Source organism: Lithobates pipiens, unplaced genomic scaffold (assembly GCF_037356315.1).
Source record: "Lithobates pipiens isolate NorthernLeopardFrog02 unplaced genomic scaffold, aLitPip1_a1.2 Scaffold_19, whole genome shotgun sequence".
Taxonomy (NCBI): Eukaryota; Metazoa; Chordata; class Amphibia; order Anura; family Ranidae; genus Lithobates; species Lithobates pipiens.
This window is the reverse complement of record NW_027507764.1, coordinates 260,984,571-260,997,531: the sequence shown is the minus strand read 5'-3', so window position 1 is coordinate 260,997,531 and position 12,961 is coordinate 260,984,571.

The following is a 12,961-nucleotide window of genomic DNA, read 5'->3' as shown; positions in this document are numbered from 1 at the left end:
AGCCAAAAATGTTCTTCCAAGCTATCAGCAGGATCATTGAGGAGGGAGAGGATAGTCAGTCAGCATAACAAGTTAGTCACTCAGCATCAGCATAGGCAATCTTGAAGGGATGTGACATTTCAAAAAAAATATTTGGTTACATCAGCTTCAGGTGCTTGGTAGCAGGTGGGGATCCAAGGCTGATTCATTTTTATGAAGGGTAGTCGATCAACCATGTCGGTGGACAGGTGCACCCTGTGATTGGTTACAAAGCCTGCAGCAGCACTGAATGTGCGTTCCGAAAGAACGCTGGATGCAGGACAGGCCAGTAGCTCAATTGCATACTGTGCAAGCTCTGGCCAGTGATCCATCCTCAAGAACTAGTAACCCGGAGGATTTTTTGGTGGGAAAGGTGTCCAAGTCTGATCTTGCCCCTAGGTATTCCTGCACCATGTAAATCAGACTCTGGCGATGGTTGCTGGAACCGATCATACCTTGGGGCTATGGACTAAAAAATTGTCTGAATGCATTGGTCAGATGGCCACCTTCTCCACCGCTCCTTTTGTGACTGACCGAAGCCTGAGCAACACGTTGTCCAGGACCAGGAATTTGTAACCTCCCAGTCTCTGGGAACGAGTTGCACAGACCTTTCTGCAAGGCCTCCCAAAGATGTCTCATCCTCTGTTCCCTCTGCGACGGCAAGATAAGATCCGCAACCTTACTCTGGTACCGTGGATCAAGGAGAGTGGCCAGCCAGTAATGATCCCTCTCCTTGATCCGAAGAATATGAGGATCCTTTCACAGGCTTTGCAGGACCAGGGAGGCCTGAGGCATTTGGTCCAGAGTCCTCTGGGTCACTAAGGACAACATGATCCGCAACTACCTCCTCCCAGGCACGTATAAGTCCACGGGTTTCTTGGGACTGTAAATCATCCCTACAAGACTGCTGCTGCTGAGTGCCAGGCTCCACCTCCATGCTGACACAATCATCCTCCTCCTTCTCCTCCTCCTCTTCCTGTGTGATGGGTGGGACAGCAGGAACACTGTCTGGATAAAGGGGGCCTTGAGAGGCAAGGAAGTCCTCCTCTTCTTGCCTCTGTTCTGCCTCAAGTGCCCTGTCAATTATTCCACGCAGCGTATGCTCCAACAGGTGGACAAGAGATACCGTGGATCAAGGAGAGTGGCCAGCCAGTAATTATCCCTCTCCTTGATCCGCTGAATATGATGAGGATCCTTCTGCAGGCTTTGCAGGATCAGGGAGGCCATGCAGCTAAGGTTAGCTGAGGCATTCGTTTCCGGAGTCCTCTGGGTCACTAAGGACAAGATGATCCGCAGCCACCTCTTCCCAGCCACGTACAAGTCCCCGGGTTTCTTGGGACTGTAAATCATCCCTAAAAGACTACTTCTGATGCTAAGTGCAAGGCTCCACCTCCATACTGACACAATCCTCCTCCTCCTCTTCCTGTGTGATCGGCGGGCCAGCAGGAACACTGTCTGGATAAAGGGGGCCTTGAGAGGCAAGGAAGTCCTCCTCTTCCTGTCTCTATTCTGCCTCAAGTGCCCTGTCCATTATTCCACGCAGCATATGCTCCAACAAGTGGACAAGAGGGACAGTGTCACTGATGCATGCACTGTCATTGCTCACCATCCTCGTGGCATCCTCAAATGGTGACAGGACAGTGCATGCATCCCTTCTCATGGCCCACTGGCATGGGGAAAAAAACAAGCCCTCCTGACCCTGTCCTGGTGCTGTAGTTGCACAGGTACTCATTGATGGCCCTCTGCTGCATGTGCAGCTGCTGCAGCATGGCCAACGTTGAGTTCCACCTGATGGGCATGTCACAGATTAGGCAGTTCTTGGGCAGGTTCAATTCCTTTTGGAGCTCAGGCAGCCAAGCACTGTCATTATATGACCGGCAGAAATGCACACAGACTTTCCTGGCCTGCCTCAGGACATCCTGTAAGCCCGAGTACCTGCCCAAGAACCGCTGCACCACCAAGTTAAGGGCGTGAGCCACACAGGGCACATGGTTCAGTTGTCCCTGTCAAAGAGCAGAGAGGAGGTTGGTGCCATTGTGGCAAACCACCTTTCCTGGCTTAAGCTGGCGTGGCATCAACCACCTCTCAGCCTGCCCCTGCAGAGCTGACAGAATATCTGCCCCAGTGTGGCTCCTGTCCCCCTAGCACACCAGCGCAAGTATAGCATGGCATCTTTTTGCCTGTGTACTTGCATGAATGCCTACGGAGCACCACTGGTTCCGAGGACAAAGCACAGGAAGAGGCCATGGAGGAAGAAGAAGAGGAGGGGGTGGAGGACAGAGGTGTGTCACAACCAGTAGTAGCATTTTGGAGGTGTTGTGGTGGAACAACCTCCAAAACTACTGCACCTTGTTCTACATCCTTCCCAGCTGCCAGAAGAGTCACCCAATACACAGTGAAAGATAGGTAATGTCCCTGTCCATGCCTGCTGGACCATGAGTCAGCTTTAATATGCACCTTACCGCTGACCACCCTGTCCAGCGAGGCATGGACATTGCCTTCCACATGCCGGTAGAGAGCCGGATTCGCCTTCCGTGAGAAAAAATGTCGTTTGGAACCTGCCACTGAGGAACCACACATTGCACAAACTCACAGAAGGGGGCCGAGTCTACCAACTGAAAAGGCAGAAGTTGAAGTGCTAGCAATTTAGCCAAGCTAGCATTCAACCACTGGACATGTGGATGGCTGGGAGTGAACTTCTTTCGATGGTCCAGCAGCTGGGTCAGGGAAATTTTCCTGGTACAATCGGACGTCGGTGTAGCGCTAGCAGATTGCCTGCAAATACTTGGCTATGACACACCTAATTCTACACCTTCATTCTTCTCAGTGCAGGTTTCAGAGAGGACTGAAGGTATAGTGGGGTTGGAGCTCACAGCTAATGAGGAGCAAGGAGAGGTCCGCTTTGTTCTTTGGTGTGGGTCTTTAAGGTACGCTTTCCAACGAGCTGCATGGCATGTCAACATATGTCTGGTCAAGCATGTGGTGCCCAAGCGGCTGATGTTTTCGCCACGCGAGATACGCTTGAGACATATGTTGCAAATAGCAGCGGTGCGATCTGATGCACTCATCTCAAAAAAGGCCCACACCAAAAAACTTTTGGAATAACGCGCAGAGGCAGCGCCCTGTACAGGCGGAGCTCTGCGGTGTGATTCAGTCGGTGTGCTGCCCTTAAGCTGGCCCCTGGAGGGCATCCTGCCTCGTTGGAGATGTGCCTCCTCTTCCTCTCTCCTATCTGGCACCCACGTGGAGTCAGTGACCTCTCTCCTCATCACTGGAGCAAATCTGGCAGTATGCTGCAGTTGGTGGAACATGACTGCCACATTGCTGTCCTTCTTGGGCACCCCCTCTCTCTTGGCTCACGCTACTGCCTTCTAGTGATGGACGAACTTCCGACGGGACATTTCGCGAACACGGACCGCGAACACGGCCGATATTTCGCAAACCTGAACGTTCTCGGCGGGCCCCATTGACTTCAATGGGAGGCGAACTTCGCAAACCTACAGGTCAAATTTGCAGCCACAAAATAATTAATAGCTGTGCAAACATAGTCCCACCACATGGCCAATGACATAACACATGTATGAGATGAATCTGGGATCGACAACTACAAGCATTCTTTTTTTATATGGGAAATTGTTGTGACAATTCAGGACTGTGGAGCGCATGAAGGCAATGGAGGTGAGGGAAGGTCAGGGTAGGCAAAGAAGAGGGTGCAGGAGATGATCACCAGCAGCGTGACATACAGCAATGACACCTGCACTGTGATAGAGTCATCTGACAACAGCACCGTGATAGAGAGCACTGACATCAGCAGCGTGACATACAGCAATGACACCTGCACCGTGATAGAGTGATCTGACACCAGCACCATGATAGAGAGCACTGACATCAGCAGTGTGACATAAAGCACTAACACCAGCGCCGTGATATACAGCACTGACCGCAGCACCGTGATAGAGAGCACTGACATCAGCAACGTGACATAAAGCACTAACACCAGCACCGTGATATACAGCACTGACAACAGCACCATGATAGAGAGCACTGACATCAGCAGCGTGACATACAGCAATGACACCTGCACCGTGATAGAGTCATCTGACAACAGCACCGTGATAGAGAGCACTGACATCAGCAGCGTGACATAAAGCACTCACACCAGCACCGTGATATACAGCACTGACAGCAGCACCGTGAAAGAGAGCACTGACATCAGCAGCGTGACATACAACAAGGACACCTGCACCGTGATAGAGATCACTGACAACAGCCCCATGATAGAGAGCACTGGCATCAGCAGCGTGACATAAAGCACTAACACAAGCACCGTGATATACAGCACTGACAGCAGCACTGTGATAGAGAGTACTGACATCAGCACCGTGATATACAGCACTGACACCTGCACCGTAAGCAGCCCCAGGAGGAAGTCAGCATAGCACAGGGATGGTGGGAGCCCCTCATAATGAGCATAGCACAGGGATGGTGGGAGCCCCTCATAATGAGCATAGCACAGGGATGGTGGGAGCCCCTCACAATATGCACAGCAGAGGTACAGCCCCAGGAGGAAGTCAGCACAGCACAGGGATGGTGGGAGTCCCTCATAATAAGCAGCCCCAGGAGGATGTCAGCATAGCACAGGGATGGTGGGAGCCCCTCATAATAAGCAGCCCCAGGAGGATGTCAGCATAGCACAGGGATGGTGGGAGCCCCTCATAATAAGCAGCCCCAGGAGGAAGTCAGCACAGCACAGGGATGGTGGGAGCCCCTCATAATGAGCATAGCACAGGGAGGGTGGGAGCACCTCAAAATATGCACAGCAGAGGTACAGCCCCAGGAGGAAGTCAGCACAGCACAGGGATGGTGGGAGCCCCTCATAATATGCACAGCAGAGGTACAGCCCCAGGAGGATGTCAGCACAGCACAGGGATGGTGGGAGCCCCTCATAATAAGCAGCCCCAGTAGAAATATGACACCGCTCAACCTCTTCAAACAGGAGGGTACGGCCATATAGTACGGTGTGCTTTTTTGGACAAGGAAGTGAGCCAAATGAAGAAAGAAGGTCTCTGTGCTCGATTAAAAAAATTGTTTATATACATATACATGGTCTACTGGTCACATGTGTTGAATTCCTCCGAGATCCATGCCTCATTCATTTTTAGAAATGTGAGGTAGTTAACACTGTCGTGAGCTAGGCGAGTACGCTTATCGGTCACGATCCCCCCTGCTGCGCTGAACGTCCTTTCGGACAGGACACTGGACGAGTGGCAAGCCAACAGTTCGATTGCAAATTGGGCAAGCTCTGGCCAGAGGTCAAGCCTGCCCACCCAGTAGTAGAGGGGTTCATCACTCCTCAGAGCGTCCACATCGGCCGTTAACCCGATGTAGTCGGACACCTGACGGTCTAGGCGTTCCCTGATGCTGGATCCGGATGACACCCATCGATGGGTCGGCTGAAAGAATGACCTCATATCAGAAGTCACCAACACATCTTCAAACAGGCCTCTTCTTGCAGGTGCTGTTGGATTGGTACCCACAACTCCTTCTCTGGGAGTGGGAATTGCTCCTCTGCCAGCGCACGCAAAGGCAGAATGCAGCATTTCTCGTAGCAAGGCCTGGAAGTGCTCCATTCTGACAGCCCTCTGTGACGGCGGTAACATTTCTGCCATTTTGTGTTTGTACCGGGGGTCTAAGTACGTTGTCACCCAGTACTGGTCCTTGACCCTTATGCTTTTTATACGGGGGTCCCTATTAAAACACTGGAGCATGAAGGCCCCCATTTGCACTAAACTGGAAGCGGTGTGGTGGCCTGGCTCCTGCTCATCATCCAGGATAATTTTGTCCTCTTCATTCTCCTCTCCCCATCCACGCACAACAACAGGGATCCCAGAAAGGTTTAAAGCATGCTCTTCTTGCTCCTTCTCATCTGCCCCGGCACCATCCTCCTCTGACTCCTCTTCAGACTCCTGTTGTTGACTTGTCTCAGATAGAGTAGCCCCCCCCTGGGAATTCATCCAGCATTGCGACTTCCTCATCTTCCCGTTCCTGCTCCTTCACAGCTTGATCAATGACACGACGCAATGCACGCTCCATAAGGAAGGCATAAGGTACCATGTCACTGATGGCACCATGGCTGCGACTGACCAGTTTGGTGATCTCCTCAAATGGCCACAGAAGTCTGCATGCGTCGCGCATGAGCAGCCACTGGCGCGGTGAAAAAAAACCCAGCTCCCCAGAACCTGTTCTGCCGCAGAGTTCATACAGGTAGACGTTAACTGCACGTTTCTGCTGGAGCAGCCTATCAAGCATATAGAAGGTTGAGTTCCATCGCGTCGGGCAATCGGAAATAAGACGTCTTGACCGGCAGATTGTGTCGCCGCTGAATGTCAGCAAGGCAAGCCATGGCCGTGTAAGATCTTCTGAAATGGGCTGAGATTTTCCTTGCCTGCCGCAAGATGTCCTGGACCCCAGGGTATTTGACAAGGAATCGCTGCACGACCAAGTTTAAGACGCGTGCCATGCATGGCACGTGCGTGATTTTGCCCTGTTTCAATGCGCTAAGCAGATTGGCACCGTTGTCACACACCACTTTACCAACTGTCAAATTGAACGGTGTTAGCCACTGATCTGCCTGTGAACGCAAAGCTGAAAGGAGTGCCGGGCCAGTGTGGCTCTTGGCTTCCAGGCACAACAGACGCAGCACGGCATGGCAACGTCTCCCCTGGCATGTCGAATAGGTTCTGGGGAGCTTGGGCGGCACAGCGGAAGAGACGCTAGCAGCGGAAAAGGAGGAGTCAGCCGAGGAGGAGAGGGAGGAGGATGGAGTAGGAGGAGGAGGAGAAGAAGAGTCAGGCCTGCATGCAATCTTTGGTGGTAAAACCAAATCTACACGGGTGCCACGGGTTACATGCTTGATAGCCGTCAGAAGGTTCACCCAGTGGGCAGTAAAAGTGATATACCTTCCCTGCCCGTGTTTGCTAGACCACGTCTCTGTGGTCAGATGTATCTTGGCACCGACACTCTGTGCCAGAGATACATTCACTTGCCGCTGAACATGGCCATATAGCTCTGGGATGCCCTTCTCTGAGAAATACTTCCTTCCTGGGACCTTCCATTGTGGTGTTCCAATGGCCACAAATTTGCGAAAGGCCTCTGAGTCCACCAGTTTATATTGCAGTAGTTGGCGGGCTATGAGTTCTGACAAGCCAGCCGTCAACCGTTGGGCAAGAGGGTTATCCGGCGTCATAATTTTTTACGCTCGAACATTAGGCCCACAGAAGCCTGCCTTTTTGCAGAAAAACGTGAGCTTGGCGTGATGGAAGGTGGAGTGGAGGACAATTGTGAAGAGAGAGGAGAAGTAGAAGACGAGGCTGGACGGTGAGAGCCTGGAGTGTGGCTTTGTGTGTTCCGTTGCTCCCACTGGGCTCGGTGATGGCTGCTCATGTGCCTTCTTAAGGCGGTCATCCCTAGGTGAGTGTTGGGCTTACCGCGACTAATGCGTTAAATGCAAAGATTGCAGATGGCAACGCTATTGTCTGCAGCGGACACGTTAAAAAAAGCCCACACTGCGGAGCCATGTGCCGGTGTCCAGGGAGCGCCAGATGTAACCATACATGCTCGATGACTCGCTCCTGATACATTTGCAGTCTGCTTTGTCCCTCCTGTGCAATGTAAGTTATTCCTGCTTCTCCTCCCTAACTGCTGGTCCATATCTCCCTCTGAACTCCCCTCCTCTTCCTCTCTGGTGGGCACCCACGTGACATCACTAGACACGTCATCATCAACGTTATGTGTGGCACAGTGGTGTAGTGGGTAGCACTCTCACCTAGCAGTAAGAAGGGTCACTGGTTCAAATCCCAACCACGACACTACCTGCCTGGAGTTTGCATGTTCTCCCTGTGCCTGCGTTGGTTTTCCTCGGGTACTCCGGTTTCCTCCCACAATCCAAAGACATGCAGGTAGGTTAATTGGCTTCTGTCCAAAATTGGCCCTAGTATATGAATGGGGACCTTGGATTGTGGGCTCTTTGAGGGTAGGGACTGATGTGAGTGTGCAATGTACAGGGGCAATTGTAGACACTCACTCGGGTTGAACTGGATGGACTGGTGTCTTTATTCAACCTTACTAACTATGAAACTATGAAACTATGAAACGTCACCTTCCCCACCACTAAAAGTAGAGATCTCAGAGTAGGCAGCAACACCGGGGTCCAACTTCCTCCTTGGGCTGATCTGGGTACTGTCGTCAGACTGCTGAGTAGCGGTTGTTGCTACCTCCTCTTCCTGATCCAATACCAAGAGTGGCTGTGCATCAGAAATGTCTTCTTGATATGGATCGGAAAATAATTCCTGTGACTCAAGCGGAAGGTATGTGGTGGTGGTGGTGTTGTTGGTGGTAGTGTCTTTGGGGGTGCACATAGCAGAGAGTGAAGAAGAGGGTGCAGATCGAGAGGATGAGGAGGGTGCAGAAGAGTAAGTCTGAGCGAGCCACTCAACCAAGTCTGGTGTGTCCTTTAAAGTAATTGAACGCACCTTCTGCAACTTCCCACTTTGGCTCAAGCCTGTTGCTCCTGCCCTACCCCTACCACCCCTGCGGAAGGGCCTGCCTCTTCCTCTGCCTGTCATTTTTTAAATGACCCTGTGACAAAACTCTCAGTCCCTATACCGATGAAGGACTGCTGCAGTATAGGGCAGCGGTCAGCAGTAGTGCACCTCAACCCTATGTATTGTGGACCTATACCAGTCCTTATAGAATGGCAGACTGTACCTCACTCAACCCTATGTACTGTAGCACCCTAGACAGACCAAGTTACCAGTCCTTATAAGGACCTTTGTGGAACAAGTAGGTTGTGTGTGACTGATTAGCAGACTGTATGTCAGTCCCTATACCGATGAAGGACTGCTGCAGTATAGGGCAGCGGTCAGCAGTAGTGCACCTCAACCCTATGTATTGTGGATCTATACCAGTCCTTATAGAATAGCAGACTCTACCTCACTCAATCCTATGTACTGTAGTACCCTATACCTTACCAGTCCTTATAAGGACCTTTGTGGAACAAGTAGGTTGTGTGTGAGTGATTAGCAGACTACAGCAGAAGGGCATCAGCCAAGTATAATATTCTTTCTATATTTGGAAGAAAGAATATTATACGTGTACACGCCTATTACCATACCAGTCCTGAAAAGAACCTTTGTGGAACTAATAGTAACAGCTACTGATTAAACTGACCCTTACTGCCTCACACACTGCTTCCTGCCTGTCCCTATATAAACTGACAAAACAGAGGCTACTGGAACAATAACTGGAATAGAATATATCAAACAGATGGTACAGCGCTCTAACTAAAATAAAATGATTACTAACATATTAAAATTAATAAAAAGTCCAAAGATAGCTTTTGAGTCAAAAAGTCCACGTGAGGAATCTTCAGTGGTATACAGTCAGTTCATGCATAAAGTGACTTAGTGCCAAGGGGGGGACCACCACCAATGGTAAAATTGGCTGCTCACCTCATCGTATGGACCCTTTAAATTACAGAGGGTCGTATTAAATATCAACTCATCCAATCGCTGTACTCCTCTCCGACAATATCCGACCAATTCACAAACGAAAACACAGCTTTCTCCTATTCAGAGTCAAATGAACTGACACGTTCGTGGAATACCCACACTGGATCGGTATATAGCAGTATTCACAATTCCTCAGACCATGTGGATAGAAAGACAGGCCATAGTGCTCTCCATAGAAAAACGTTTTAATGATGAATATACATAAAAAACACACTTACAATAACGAAGCTTCATACGATCTTTAAAATGATCAATGACCGCGGGTGATGTCACGTGATCTCCGTCCGTACGTTACGTCCCTATGGGCAGGACTTCATCAGCGGACACGGAAACTACGTGACACCCGATATATGAATAGACATTATGGGGTTCCTATAGTGCGCTTACGGTGAGCACGACGTGACGGACAGCCTCTCCATGTTTACGACAGTTACCAAGGTAACAACACATCCTGTCGTGTAGTACGAATCTACACGATAACAGGCAAAGACCTCAGGGAAGCCCTTGTGAATTTAAACAAACGTTACCAAGTTAACGGCTCATCCCATCATGCCTATCCGCACTATGCAAATGAGCACAGCAACGAGCGGAATATAAAAAAGGAATCATATAAATATTTGCAAACATTTCCGTTGCCACAATGAATCCTTTCCCCTTATGTATATAATGTAATCAAATAAAGAAAAACTGCTTAATGGGTACCAATACAAAAGAACCCCATTATTAAACACATTTTTAAATTGCAAAGCATGAACTTTTTTCTCCAAACTTGAGTTTACAAAGTCCACCTCCTACAAAATGCAAATAAAGATGTGTTTCGAACTTAATATTCAAAAACAATTAAGAATATTAAAATGTGTATAATACACATATATCAACGTGACATCACCTGCAGCCAATAAATTAAATAGTACTAAAAATACAATAAAAAGTAAACAATAAAATCATCGATCAGTAATAAAACAGTTAATATCAAAATCGACATTCAATCCACCAGGCATTAATACATTGGTCTCATGTATCCAGTAAGATTCCCTACGACTTAACTGGCGTATGAAATTACCCCCCCTCCAATGTTTTGTGACCCTCTCAATCCCCCAAAACTTTAGGCCTTTAGGGTTTATAACTGGAATAGCACTTTTGTGGACCTGATAGTAACAGCTAATGACTAAACTGACTGTCCCTACAGCAGACACACCGTCCTATCCCTTTCTCTAAACTGACAAAAGACACTCAGGCTGCTGCAACAATCACTAGCACAGCACTGCCTATCCTGAACTACACCTAACACCTATACCAGTCCTGAAAAGAACTGTTGTGTACCAAATAGCTAGCGATTTGGGTCACAGCAATCTCTCCATATAGTGACAGAAGAAAGAATGTAAAATGGCCGCCGGATCGGGTGTATTTATAAGTTAGGGGGAATGTCCAAGTGTCCATGTGCTGTAATGTCTCAATTGGCTGTCCTGTACCCCATGATGGATGTGTCATCATAGGTCAAAGTTCTTTTACACAGTAAACACGGAAGTCCGCCGGGCGAACGGCGCCAATAGTCCGCTGATCCGGCAAACCGCGAACAGCCGAAATTCGCCGTTAAACGACCGCCGGGCGAACCGTTCGGCCATCCCTACTGCCTTCCTCTAGCTGGGTATCATCATCAGAGCCTTCAAAATGCTGGGCATCCCCCTGGAGCATGTACCCAGCACTGTGCTCAAACAGTTCGGGGGACTCCTCAGGAGAACATGGTGGGTCTAGGAAAGAAGTGACTGATGCCATTGAGACAAGGGAGGAGGCCGCATTGGCAGCTGCTTTGCCTGTACCCTGAGCCTGGGTGAGAGAGGATGAGGAGGATGAGGAGGGCTTGGTCATCCACTCTACATCCTTGTACACACGGTCAGACATTCTGACGGAAAATTTACGTTTGGATCGTGTTGTCAGATAATCTGACCGTGTGTGGGCTCCATCGGACTGTTTCCGTCTGAATATTTGACCAACAAAGTTTTAGAGCTGGGCTATAAAATTTTCTGACAACATGATCCGATCAGACTTTGTCCGATCGTTTGTAGAGAATTCCGATCGGTCAAAGTGCCACGCATGCTCAGATCAAATTCCTAGACCAAAGCTATTGGCTACTAGCCTGAACATAGTTCCGTCGTAACGAAATAACTTCATTGCATTACGAACAATCGGATTTTCCGACAACTTTGTCCGACCACGTGTATGCAACACCAGTTTCGGACAAAAGCCGTCAGACAAAATCCAACTGATTTTGTTGTCAGAATGTCCGACCGTGTGTACAAGAGCTACCAAGTTTTCGGCATGTTGAGGCTCAACACTTCCAGCTGCCGAAAATAAGGACAAGCGTGTTCCATGGCCACGTGCTGATGAGTATGCACCGCGCCCACGACCAGCACTGTTGCCTCTAGACACAGAGCCTGCTTGCCCTCTTTTACTACTATACTAATGGCCTGCAGGGAGATGAGAACACCAGCAATTGAGGTAGCTTTAGGTGCACACTGAGCAGATGTCACAGTACACCGACTGTAATTATTGCAGCTGCCTGCTTGTGGTATAGGATCTGAAGAACACCAGCAATTGGGGTAGCTTTAGGTGCACACTGTGCAGATGACACAGTACACCGACTTTAATTACTGAAGCTGCCTGCCTGTGGTATAGGATCTGAAGAACACCAGCAATTGGGGTAGCTTTAGGTGCACACTGTGCAGATGACACAATACACCAACTGTAATTACTGGAGCCACCTGCGGTATAGGATCAGCAGAACACCAGCAATTGGGGTAGCTTCAGGTGTACACGGTGCAGGTGGCACAATACACCAACTGTAACAGCTGCAGCTGCCAGTGATAGGACTAGAAAAACACCAGCAATTGGGGTAGCTTCAGGTGTACACTGTGCAGGGGGCACACTACACCGACTGTAACTGCCTCAGCTGCCTGTGGTCTAGGACCAGAACACCACCAGAAATTGAGGTAGCTTCAGATGTACACTGTGCAGGGGCACGATACACCGACTGTAATTGCAATAGCTTCAGAGGAAATAAACACACCGTCTATCTCTATGAGCCGCAACACACTACGCAAGGCCACCTAACAGGTGGCCTTATATAGTGCGGGGCGTGTAATAATTCCCCTGAGCCCTAATTGGCCACAGGCATCCTGTCTTTGGCCAATTATGGCTCTCTTCGCTGACAGCACTGTGATTGGCCAAGCATGCGGGTCATAGTGCATGCTTGGCCAATCATCAGCCAGCAATGCACTGCGATGGCAGCGCATTATGGGCCGGGAGTGCCACTCAAATTTGGCATGAATGGCCCATAATGTTCTGGTTTCGCTGAACGGGTGTTCAAGTCAAAC